Source organism: Hyperolius riggenbachi, chromosome 1 (assembly GCF_040937935.1).
Source record: "Hyperolius riggenbachi isolate aHypRig1 chromosome 1, aHypRig1.pri, whole genome shotgun sequence".
Classification (NCBI taxonomy): Eukaryota; Metazoa; Chordata; class Amphibia; order Anura; family Hyperoliidae; genus Hyperolius; species Hyperolius riggenbachi.
The window spans coordinates 163,901,241-163,915,039 of NC_090646.1; the positions used below are offsets into that span (position 1 = coordinate 163,901,241).

Genomic DNA, 13,799 nt, shown 5'->3' on the forward strand with positions numbered 1-13,799 from the left:
GTGCTTTGTTTTAGCTGACAATGTGTAGTGTTTTGTTTTCTCTGTGATATGTGTTATACTGTGGAGCATTGGTACTCATAAACTGAATAGAAGAAGCAGCACGTAATTATGTCATAAACTTGATGTTTCTGTCTCGGCTCACATAAGCCACGTAAGCCAGCTCAGTGTCATTCAGCTGAGATAGAGAAATTTAGCTTTCAGACAGTCGGGAGACACAGTAGCTGAACTGTACAATATATTATGCATGATACATGACAATACAAGCGTGTAGCAGTCTATAAGGGTATTAGAAATCCTCTCTGATTTCCATGACATGCCTAAAAGTACTCCACCTCCGGTCTCCTGCTATTTATGTTGGCACTGATCTCATTCAGGGTTCCAAACAGTCTGAGTTAAAAACAAAGCAAAATCTGGCCATATTGTATTGTCTGTCAAGTGATATTACTCTTGCACAGTTTTTCTCCTCCTTGCCTTGATCCTGTGACGCAGTTGCCAGACTAGGACTTGTCCATGTTAATTACCTGTCCATGTTTTCCTGCTGACCAGCGCCAGTGTCCACTGAATATTTATTCTACAGCCCTACCTAGTGGGTCCATCTCCCCTCCCCTTAGATGGTAAGCCTTTTGGCAGGGTCTTCCCTTCCCAATTGTATTCTGCATGAGCGTGTGCTGCTTTCCTATGTCAGCCTTGTATTATTGGGCCTACCTGACCAGCCCAAAATTTCTACAGTTTGCCTTGTATAACTATGTTGTATAACCTTGTTGCCAGGGCCGGATTTATCATAAGGCCCTGTAGGCACGTGCCTACAGGCACCTAATGATGGAGTGGCAGCTCACTCCCCTCCAAGTGCCTTCCTCCTGTCTTACCTATGCTGAGTCCCGAGCAGAGTTTAAATGAGAACTTACTCTCCCGGGTCTCGGCGTTCCACTGACCAGATCTCCCTTCAGTTGGGCGCACCTCTAGCTACATAATACTTGGGGCACCCCTAGCAACTTAATACTACTGGCTACCTAATGCTAAGGGGCACCTGTAGCTACCTATTATGGGTAAGGGAAGTAAGAGCCAGCCAGCAATCTTGCGGCGCGGTTCATCAGGTGTTTGTATGTTCATGGAGGGCAAATTCTAGAGTGCCCGTATATCTGTGCCTATTGGCTCCTGTGTGGTTAATCCAGGCCTGCTTGTTACATCTGTCATTCTTTGTGTCATTGTATGTATTTATTGTCCAGCCCTGCATTATATGTTGGCGCTTTATAAATACAATAATAGTGACCATGTCCTGAAGGAGCTAATGTTGCTGACTCACACTACACCGGCTAAGAGGGAAATGCCCTCAGCGGACTGCATGACACACTAACCATTCTGAAGGCCAAGGCCTGAGCGTTCAGCAACCACACAGGCTTGACAAGTGACAGAGGAAACCTTGCATGACTGTTACTGCCTGCGTTACCCAGCCACACTGTTTGGAGATCAGTGACTGAGGAAATCTCTTAAAAGGGGGCCAGGACAGTCTGATGGTGCACTTTTGTTTGTTACACTTTGGGCTTGATTCACTAAAGCGTGCAAAGTGTTAGCATGCCAGTGAAAAGCCACTTTGCACGTACTAACATGCTTTGCACGTGCTAACTAGGGTGCTAAGTAGTTTGCACATGCAAACTACTTAGCACCCTAGTTTACACATGCAAAGCTTTTAGGCGTGATAATTGAGTTATCACGCTTTTGTGAATCAAGCCCTTTGTGTTCTCCCTGCACTACCTGCCTTATGGGTCACACCATCAATCTGACAGGAAATTGCATGGAGTGTACCAGGCATTAGACTGTAAGCTCACAGGGCTCTCTCACTTTTTTGAGTCTTGGAATTTGTTATTCATTTTATTGTTACCTTTTTCACTTATATTACCAATTCTGCATTTGTATATTTGTATGCACCATTGTCTGTATTGTTTTGTACACCATGTTTGTTTCCTACTTTGTACAGTGCCATGGAATATGTTGGTGCTGTATAAATCAATAATAATTCTTGTATACTGCATAGGTGCTTATCGATGTGGAACTTGCTGGGAGCTAGTGAGTGTTAGGACTTTGTGTTCTGTGTTTTTGTTCCAGGTCAGTGACTTGCTAAGCAGCGGAGGATTGTAGTCTGCAGTTTGCAGCTTAACATGATTCCCTAGGAATTGAGCAACTATTCTCTGTCCACCTCCAGCAGCTGCACTAAAAGGCACTAAAATACCTTTTAAAGAAAAAAAGGTATAGATGCCTTGTTTCACTGCATATATTGGAGTCACGTGACCGCTTTTCTGATGTTCCATCTATCATGGAAGCTAAGCTAGGCTCAACACCCTGGCAGTCTCTGTATTGCTTAATCACATAAGGCTCTGTGCTGTACTTTGTCATAATACTCAGGTACAGAGACTGCATAACATAGAAATACAGTGAGAGAAGTTATCTCATAGTACACAGTATATTGGCAATAATAGGAAGATATTTAAGAGCCCCCACCCCCCCAACCCTCCCATCCTTTTTTCAACAAGAGTATTTGACCTTTTACTGCAGGCTGCTAGGGGTGGGCTCAGAATAATTGCAGAGTACAGTAATTACTCCTGAAGTTCCACTCCAAAAACAGGTTGAAAGTGGCAGCCTCAAATTTCTATGCTAATAGTTTCCTTTTAGAATGTTAGTCAGTCAGGATAATGGACTTTCTGATTGCAGTGTTCACCGAGTGACTTCACTCCGTGCTGGAAGTTTAATCCCGAAAAAAGATCTCCCCTAATCTTCAGCAATGTATATCTGAGCTGTTAGGCGTAATTAAGTTGTGGTCAGGGTTACCAAATGCCCATACAGCCCATGTGTACAGAGTCCTGTCATAATCACAGCATACATGAGCCAGCTAAACTATTCCGCTTCCTTGTCTTGTGCATGTATTTGCTCTTGTCACCTTTGAGAGGATTACAAAGTCCAAACATTATCTCAAAATGATTTTCATTCCAGCATAGAGGAAACGTGCTGCACGACACATCGCTGTTTTTTATATTTAGAAAGCTCTGTTCTTCTACTAAACATCATTAAACTAGCAGTAAACTATTGATGATAATGAACAAATCTGTTCACGCGAACTGCTGCTTTGCCTAGTTTGAGGTAATCCACACCTCTGTGCATGCAGTCTCCTCAGCTGATGAATTGGTAACAGGTACTTGGCCCATCTTTTCAGTTCACTCTACTCTTACCCATAAGTGATGCTAGGTATTCTGCAAAGGATAATGGGTAGCATAAGTTAGCAGCATCTCATTGATGATGGAGACTGTTACTGACAGGTGCCTGGTTCTCTTGCAGTGCCCTCACAGGAGACAAGGTTAGTGATGGGTGAAATTGCTTCATTTCACAATGACTGAGATCTCTCTATGCAAAAGCAAAAGACAGGTGCCTGTTAATAATGGTTCGCCGTGATTCCAATTAATAAAGGGTATTCTCCCTGTCCATTAAGCAGCTTCATTGTGCCGCATTTCCATTCATTTTAAAGGCTATATAGGTTTCATAAAGCCATACTAGGCTTTTCTTAGAGACCTGCTTATAACCCTGTCTAAGGGCTGCATGTTCAAGGAGTTCAGTGAAAGGCTTGTACTATGTTAGGACCAGATACATTCCAGCAACCAGGTAGCCAAGGCTAATAAAAAATTACAGCCTGCATCTAACATTTGACAACTCCAATGTGTAATAAAAAAAAAAAAAAAGTCACTCATTGATTAATGGAACGATAAGGAAATGTTCAGTGTGAAAATATATGTAGTAAGGGCCAAAGTCCAGCTCTTTGGAGCACTCTGCCAGGCAGTATGCTGATCAGGGGCATCTGGTGCAACACAGACTCCATTTCATTAATCTGAAGACCACCTACAGTTTGTCCAATGTAAAGAGCATTTATTTGGCTGTAGTTCAAATATACACACATTCTCTGCACCAGTCTGTTCCAAGTGCAAACAGTTTTTAATCATATGGTTATCCATATTGGCAGCTTTTATATCTTATCTGTTTTTCATATTGTTAAACACCCCTTCCTTTCAGTATTCTTTCAGTGGAAATTACAGCAATGATCAATCCCCAAATGCATCATCCAACCAGAATGTCAGAAATGTACAAGGTATAATGGGGATGGTGCAAACAAGCAGTGTTTTTGTATACATAATGAGTCATTTGTAACAATTGAGTGATGGAAATTAATGCATTTCAAAGTTCTATATGCCTTATTTTTCAGAGCTGTTTAAATGGGTAGAAAGCTTGCTAACAATGCAGTGATATTGATGTGGTGTGTATGGAAGAACATGGGTTTTGATGTCTATTAAATACAAATTGTGTGTTTGCACATCCTATGGATTCTTCAGCTGCTACGTGCCCAGCCTGATAATGTCTCCTGTGCCTATTTGCTGGCTTTTCTGTATTGTAATCATAGCCTACAGTCCAGGAGAGCATTTGGTATGCACCTTCTCCATCACCAGAGATCAGGAATGTTGCATGTTGATCTGACTGCAAGGCATATGAAATCGGAATTGGAAATGTGCTGTGCTCCTGTGTTATTACCAGTTGCTCATCTTTAATAAAATACAGGCCGTGGTGTTTTTATAATGTAGTGTTCCCGTCTCTTCCCAACATTCACAACTGGATTTTTACATAAAAATACAGTGCTGGAAATATAAAGTACATTCAGATCTCTATGCTTTACCTTTGCACTGACAAATAGACACCATTCTCCTTTGTAGGCAGCTTTATAAATCTTGGTTTGGGTGGTCACATTCCACAGTGTGGATATGGTTCACATTATACTTTGATGTGTGTGGGTTTTTTTCTTGTCTTTTACTACTCCAGTTAGATGAAATTTTCATTCTGGTGATCAGAACTGCAGCCACCACCCATCTACAGTGCTGGGGGAGTTGAATTCTGTTAGATTGCTAAAGGTTCTTTCACACGGATGGTTTAAGGCAGTGAATCCACCACCTGACACCTGCTCCCGTGCACCCGTGCTGGGAGGCTCTCGGTATGGGGAGTTTGGTGGCTTCTGTCTTGTGGCTGGATAGTATAATGGTTAAAGATTACCCGAGGCGGATCATATAATACATTATAGGACACAGAGGCATGTTCTCTGCTCAATGATATGCCTCTGTGTCCTTCTAGTGCCGCTGCGGGTCCCCCGGGGCTCTGCTGCCCCCCCCCCCCCCCAAAAAAGAGCGACAATGTGATTGTCGCTAGCCTGCTGTTTACCTGCCGCCATCAATCTTTATGCCACCCCCACCTCCTCACCTCACTCCCCCAGCCTCCTCCGATCGGCAGTTAAGCCGTGACCCAGGAAGTACTTCCGGGTCATGGCCATCTTGGATTTGTCTGACGGTGGTCGGAGACTGTGGAAGATGAACCACGGAGAGTGGCGCGGATGCATCCAGGAGGCAGCGTGGAGCAGTTAGTATGTTTTTTTTTTTTTTTTGTGTGATTCTGGCTCTCTTTAAGGGCTCTGCCTCTGACACAGGAGACCTGATTCAAATCTCGGGTGCTCAGGAGGAGATTACAAGTTCAGTAAGCAGCTCCTATTCAGCAAGGAGTTCTTCTGTTAGACTCCCTGCCACTGTTACTGTCTACTGAGCACGCCCTGGTGGCTGCAGTTCAAGTGCTTTGAGTCCGCAGTCACACTCAGATGTGACATGATGCAGTTTCCTGCTGCCAGGTGACTGCACCGCATGTCATGCTGACATGAGTGAGGTGCATGAAACTGCAGCCGGTAGGTAATTCAGTCTAAGTTTGCCTGATAATTTCATATATTCTCTGGAGTTGACTACCAGCGTATAGCATTGGCACTTGCATTGGCAAATGTGGAAGTGGCTGGGCACTTGTGGAAGGGGGCCAGACAGGTGAGATATGCACTGGGGGGCACAGAAAACATTTGGTGTGACATCGATCTGGAATCGGCCTGCGGTGTATGGGAGCTAACAGATATCTGATCAGAGAGAAATTAGAGAAGATCTGCCCATACATCGCTAGTTGTGTGGGCACCTGTAGTAAATGAGGCTGGATGTTGTGATTGTACCGTGTGTGTACTTCTTGTCCCCACTATTGTCCGTATTGTGCTCTGTACGGTGGCATAGAAGGTATTGGTGCTAAAGAAATCCAGTAATACGTTAATAAAGAGGCCCGGTACCTGCAGCGCTGACAGAGGCGATGACATCCTACATGAAAGCTGGGCTGGAGTATCTGCAGGAGACATGATGGAGGCTGCACAATCAGATGAAGATTGAGTGAATGAGATTGGGATGTTTTGTAAACTTCTGCTAACACGGTTACAGTTTACGTTATGTATGTGTTTTATCTTCAGCCTGACAGCGCATCTGAAAATTGTGCTTTCCATAGCTTTATTTTTTTTTAATCATGAATAAATTGTCTTTCAGGCAAGATGCTGTAGTTTACAAAACTGTGTATATGTTATTTATGTTGACAGTATGATCTGCTACAGAATATTTGTAATGGTGACTTAAGTCTTGTGTAAGCTGTCTTTATACAGAGCAATACCAGCATAAAATGTAAACAGGAGAAAGAGAAAATAACCTGCTATTATATTCCTACCAGTCAATGTTAAACTACATATACACACACACAGTAGATTTACCGCAAATAAGATGCTCATTTGTGACCCTCTCGGGTGCAACGCTAGTATAAGAACAAGTGTTCCCCTCCCCAACATCCTTGACAACCTTGTTGGTGATCTGCAGCTATGTATCCTGCTTGCCTGACCACTACTGTTATTTAGTTGTAGTACACACATTAGTGGTCATTATTCGGTGATCAGTTTAGGAATAATCACTGTACAGATATGCTGCTGGGCTATGTGCCAGGCAGACCTTTCTGCTCAAGTCAATACAATTGTAACACTTATGGCGTGGAACTCCTCTTTTCTACCTGAGATTATTCCCGCTACTGAGATCTATAACTTGGGGACCAGGGAAGCAATGGCTGGGGGTCTCCCAGATTCCTCAGCTCTTTTGTTGACAATTTGAGGCTTGGCAAAATCTCCTCACTTCGAAAATCGACTACTTGCAGGCCCGAATTGGCTCCATTAGGCGAGACCTTAATAAAATCAGATACCGGATGACGGTCTATATGTAGTATCGACACAGCTGATCAAGATGTTTAGAAAAGAAGGGCATTGACTGCTATGCAATACTACCACTACTGTTAGCTTGTTTTCTTTTCAAATACATTTGTTTGTGGATCAGTGGCGTATCTAGAGGAGTGCAGGCATGGCTTTTGCCATGGGAGCCACAGCACTATGGGCGCCATGCCTTCCCCATGCTGCACCACCATGCCTGCCCCAGTGCTTACCCGTCACTCAGATCAGCGGGGACCGTAGACAGAGAGAGAGAGGGCGCACATTGACCACAGACACAGAGCACTTTGTATGTGGAAGTGACGTCATTGGTCAGTTCCCGCATGTGAAGTGTGCCTTGTGAGTACTCTGCGCCCTCTCTCTTTGGTTAGTGGTGATCTGAGGTGTGTGAGTAATGGAGAGCCCACTGACACCAACGCAATGCCCTAATGGGGGAGGGAGGGATAATACCTCTCCTAAGAGGAAAGAGGAGCTTGGGTAGAAAGGGAGCTACTGGGAAGTCCTTTCACTACCTACACTGGGGGGCTAATTCTACTGGGTGCCTTTGACTACCTATACTGGTGAAGATACCTCTGAATACCTGTACTGGAGGGACACCTCTATCTACTACCTGAAATGGGGGGGATGGGGACACACCTGGCTACCTATTAGTATTGGTGGGGGGCGCAATTTTAGTGAGTGCCACGGGTGCTATATTGCCCAGATACGGCCCTGTTGTGGATGTATGCCTCTTATTTTCTTAAATTGTCATAAAATCATTGTTTTTGATTTTATGAGCAGTAATCTGGTTTTATTCTGGATATTACTGCATGTTACCGTCCATACATAAGGGTACCACATCTAGAATATCCAGAGCTAGATAATAGGCAATTTATGAGGTGCAAATAAGTCATAACTGTGATTTATGACATGCGTCTGTGATGGAGAATCCATGTTGGAGAGGTCAGTTCAGGCAGACAGTGCAGGCATTCAGCAGACTCGGGCTCTGGGTAACAAAGCATGCTGAGCAGACAGTAAATAAGTATTCTCCGCATTGGTAGTCTGGAAAGGGTTTACTAGTAATTAGTTAGTCAATGTTTTCAGCAAGGCTTTATTTTGATCACCTGGCTAGTAAAATACCCCCATCTTGTATTTTATTAGCTGAGTTTTGTCCTTTTGTCTGCTCTGATGTTTAGGCAGCCTTTGCCATTGTGCAGATGCCCTGTTCCCACATGTTTTTTTTTTTTTCTTCTGCTGCGATTACATCTACTCTGCTTCCAGATTGTAGCCCATAAGTCATGTTGTGCCTTGCGACATTCACAATGGTGATCATGTGGCAGCGTCACTGACGATCAGAGGCTTTCTCAGGAACACATTCCAAATACACAGAAATCTGTTTGTGCTGGGAGGATTTCTTTTGTCTATAGGACAAAGGATTGATGCCTTACTGCAGCTTTACTATAAAGGTTTGCCACTGCGGAGCTGCCTTATTTGTGCACAGTGCTACAAACCAAGACTTTATAAAGCCTCTTATTTCCTCTATAAGCAGTATTTACACATTGTGACAAAAAGTCACTATTCATGTGGTGGTGGCGGCACATTCTTCTTAGTATTTCTGTTTTATAGTGCACATTTGTATTGTTTCATCATAAAGGCAAACTTCATCCCAATCAGTAGCAGATATCCCTTTTGCCATGACAAATCCTTACCTTTTCTCGAATAGATCATCAGGGACATCTTTGTGGCTGATATTGAGGTGAAACCCCTCCCCACTTTATGATATCATTGCCATGGCCATAGCAGTTTCCAGTCTGTGAATCTCATTGCATTGTGGGAGAAAACTGCTGGTACCAAGTGCCAAACAAGCAGTAATTGTTAGTGGGTGTGTTTAGAAAAGTCTACTTGGTACTGTCTATGGTTGTTGTTCATGCTTGTCAGCAGTAAAAATGTCTCCAAGCTCATGGAGGATCAAACAATGTGAATGAATTACATGGCACATATCAATCTTTTCTTAATATATCTTCTGTTTAACTACTCACTTTGCAATGTCCTGCTTTATTTTTCTCCTACTTTTATTTCAGTAGAGTTCCTCTTTAAAGCTGGCATGCTCTAATAATGGAAACTGCAACATTTGCTAAGAAAGCTGACCTTTGATCACCCACTACTATTCTTATGCATGAAACGGACATTTTATTTGTAACTAGAAAAATAAAATGCTTTCATTCAGCTTTATATATCAAAAGGATTCATTACAAGTATTATTTTTGCTTGCTTGCTTTGTTCTTTTGTGCGTGTAAGCACAGGCTCTTTACAGTGCTAGAAGATATAATTGTCCGCTTGCTGACAGCTAGTTGATTTTATCCAGATGTTTAAAGTGAGGAGTAATCTATTGCCCTCTGTAACTAATAACCTATGTAGCAAGGTTGAGTTTTTGGACAGTATCATGGTAACAGTACTCCAAAGAGAGCAATGTTGCCAAATCTGCAAAAGGTTATAGGGGTGTATCCACTAAACTGCATTAAGCAGAATTTCGTGTGTTAAGTTTTTACCATAGGATGATTAGAGCAGAATGCAATAATTACATGCAATGCGTTATACTCTAATCATCATAATAAATGTGGCATTTCCCTTTTAGAGTTAGTCCAAAATTATAATAGGTAGCGTCACTGCAAGGCCAATTTCTAGGCCTCCAACCTGGGCTCAGAACCAGTAAATTATAGAACGTTTGTATACTCCTAATGGCAGCCCTGTACGAGATTGCCTCAGAGACATGAGCTAGCCCTTACAAGCTCATGTTCTATCATGAAAAGTGCAGGAATAGAGGTTGGCCTAGCCTACTGCAGAGCCTACTGTATCAGAAGTGGTACAAACCACACCATGCATTGCAGTCAAGCCAGGGTATTGACTATCCTGTCTCTGTCATTGTTCATAGCCTTACAGAACAGGGATGGCTTTGAAATACCTGTACATAATTTTCATGCAAAAGGGTTTGGCTGTTCTTGAAATTTAGTTTAGTCAGAGGTGCTAGGGTTGAGTATTGTTTAAACTTTCTTACTGACTGATGAGCAACTCATTTTTGGTTCCTCTTGGGCTGCAGCAGGACACCCTTCATTATATCCATGTCCTGTTAAAGAATGGAAAAAAGTATATTGGCGAAATACGTTTCTTCCTACCCAGAATGCTGCTGGGTATAATGCTGCAACTAGTCCATCAGCTGATCAATTATTCTAAACTATAGAAGAATAATGATTCTATTGAACCAGATGGTTGCACTATCCCTTCTAAAGACATGATTTGTATAATTCTGCCTCAAGCTGTATATTGGGAAGGTAACGTAATACCTTCTCCCTTTCCATTGATAGGATCCCCTGGTTTCCTGTTACTTGTGCCAATATGGTATTCAGCATCCTTCTCGGTGTTTGCAGATCGATCAGTGTCTTCCAGGCAGGTCCTGTGCAGTCATCTCATCCTGCACTGAATACAGGATTGTAGCGAGAAACACTTCTGGTGTAATATTCTTCATTCTGACGATCCAAAGGGGACGTCAAGCGGGCCTTCAAATGGTCTGGCAACGCGATTCATCATCCTTTGGGGACCTTTCGGATTTTAACTTGATACTACTTTTATTAGACCTTGACATTAAAAGCTGTCATAAGACTATTCCCAAATTGTAGATTACTTCCAAGCAAACCTAAAAATAGTTCTTCTGCAGTGAGTGAATGAATGCCTTGTTTGCTTTTTTTTTTCAAGCATTTTCTCAAAAGTTATTTATTGAAATTTTTGCGCTTGTCTATCTTTACTTTGTACTACTCGGGATTTCAACTTCTGGCTATATAGAGATTTGCTAAAGAAAGGTTTGTCTCATGATATCATTTTTTTAGCCATTTTAATGTTATTGGAAAATCCATCTAATAAACTTTAATGACATTTAATCTATATAAATTTTTTTGTTCTTAAAACAGGTTTGCGAGTATTCCATTGCTTACACAAAAAAGTATTCATTCTGTCCTGGAAATATAATCTATATCTCAACATTGAGTGATTTGTTTTTTTTTTTGTTTCTACCAACTACAGACTTAGTAGTCTGTATTGATGTGATGGGTGGTACTGTTGGGTTCCCTGCTTTTTGTGGATCTACACTTATGTTCATGCAGGAGCATTTGCATATACAGTATATAATGAATGTTTTACCCTGCCTTTACCATAAAATATAGAACATTACCAAAGTGATTTTAGTTTTCAGGCGAACCTGAACTAGTTTTCAGGCGGACCTGCTCTAAAAGATACGCAACAGCAGAATAACCTTTAAAGAAATACATTTCTTTATTATAGCTTACAAAATTTCTGCAATAAATCTGCAGTGCGTCTACTTTCTGCTTTCATGGAAGCAGGCAAAGATCCCGTGTTTACATATTAGCTGTGTCTGCCGAGCACTGCCGAATTTCTGTTGACATAGTTGAGAGATCAAATTACACCTGTGATTATTTCTGAGGGGAATTCAGAAAGGCTCATCTCTCTAAAAACACCCCACCCCCATGGTGCCCTATACCCAACCCTTTAGTGCCTGGTTTGCCCACAAGTGCTCCACAAGTTAAAAAGTTCTGGTGATCCCACTAAGCACCTCAACCTGAAGACAGGTTCCATTTCAATCAAGGTTGTCCCTTTCTGTATGGCATTCAGCCAGTTAAGTAATATAATTAAAGGCTTTATCAGAATTGCTTACAAGTTTTGCTGTTCAGTGGTTCCAATTACTTTCTTGCACATTTATTGTGGTTCTGGTTTGCAAATTTCAGTGTCCTAATACACAAAGCCAATTCCTAATTGTATGTATGTTATGTTGAAATGTGCCTTCTTAAAACAGAAGGAAACTTGCAATAATTCAGCTATAAGTGAACATTTGTGGTTACCCACAATGCACCACTACTGAATATGCAAATGATCTATTTTTGCCCCTGTAAGCCAGGCAAGCATCCAGAACCGCTGGTGTTTAGCAAGCCTATCACTTAAAATATTAAACAGCCATATATGGCCATGTATGTATATTATATTTGCGATAATCCCCAATGTAATTTAGTGTTTTTCGGTTAAAGCGCATCTGAGATGAAAAACTAACTATAACAAGTAACTTGTCTATATATCTTATGTAAAGTTTAGATAGTTTACACAGCCTATCTAGCTGCAAACAGCTTTAATAGAATATGATTATTTCTTCCTGTGATACAATGACAGCAGCCATGTTTGTAAACATTACACAGAGGCAGGCTTATCTGCATCTTGAGCAAAAAAAAAAAATTATCCCCTCTCCTCCTCCCTCCTCCCCTCTGCCTCTGAAATCTCTGGCTAGTCATACCTCCCCCTCCTCCTGCCCAGACTGAGCTCCCATGAGCCCTTGCTACTGTCTGAAAGCGCCTTAGCTCTCTGAAAACCTGTGGGTATGGCTTGTTTAGTTTATAGGGAATAAGAGTATTAAAACAAAAACAAAACTGTATTTGGCCTGAGGAATGCCCTATAAACAATAGGAAAGGAACATAATTATGCAATGAGTAAAAGTTCATCTCGGATCCTTGGTAGAAGTAATGTGGCCTCTTGCAGCATCCTTCTGCTCAGTCAAGCTGGCCTTACAGTGTTCCATTCAGTGATAGATTAGTTAAAAGATGGATATAAAATCAATATGTCCTGGATATAAGTCTGCTGATCTACTACTCTGCACACTGCTACTGTTAGGCAGTATTAGCAGAAATCTTGTCATAATATGACTCTAGCTAGTTTTGTATTGCGAAATCGATAGATATGTACCGACGCATCAACTGTGCTCCACTGCCACTACCCCCTACCCCTTCCCACGCTTACACTGCGTTTCACCAGATTGATTGTCTGAACAGAGCCATCACTACACTGAATCACTACTACTTAGGACAGTGGTTACCAAACCTGTTTTGGGTGAAGGCACCCTTGAAGGCTTTGACATTTTTTCAAGGCACCCCTCGCCAAAAACTACCAAAATGCTGTTATGACCCTTATCAAGCGACACCCCACTCCAAGTAGCTAGTGATGCTTATTAGGCACCGCGATTCCTCATGTTCAACTACAACCATGGTTCCAGGGACTAAAGGTTAACTAGCAGTAATGCAGCCACATTGTATATCAATACGTGGTTGCATTACTTGATGGTATTGCATAAAGGATTGGGATGCATGCGGAGGCACCACTGAAAGGTGCCTGAGGCGCACCAGGGTGCCGCGGCACCCAGTTTGAGAACCCCTGACTTAGGACATTACTGACCAGAAGGATCATCAGAACTGACAGGCAATTGGTATTGTTAAAGGAAATAAATATGGCAGCCTCCATATCTGTCTCACTTCTGGTTTCGTTTCAATAATTCTGCTAAGAACAACCCTGGTATGTCATAAGTACGGAGCACTGAAGTAGTAGTGTTTTCTGCGTACATACTGTATTTTGTTATTCATACAAAATAATTATAGTAAAACTTTCAAAGTTGGACTCAAATATAAATTGGATAATTTACTGCAAAGTGTGCCATGTGCTGGTGCGTAAATCACATCCTTGACCAGATAAATACAATTTGGTTTCCACAAGTGCTTTCTGAATCTTTCCCCTTGGATGAACATGGACTGTGATCGTCTCACATCTTGGGATATCTTTATTACATTGTTGTTTTTCTAAA

General features: G+C 41.9%; 1 protein-coding gene across 3 annotated transcripts in view; it reads left to right on the top strand.

The window, feature by feature from the left end:
• SH3RF1 (SH3 domain containing ring finger 1) overlaps positions 1-13,799 on the top strand; it is a 231,223-nt gene that overhangs the window by 19,488 nt on the left and 197,936 nt on the right. The window lies entirely within an intron of this gene.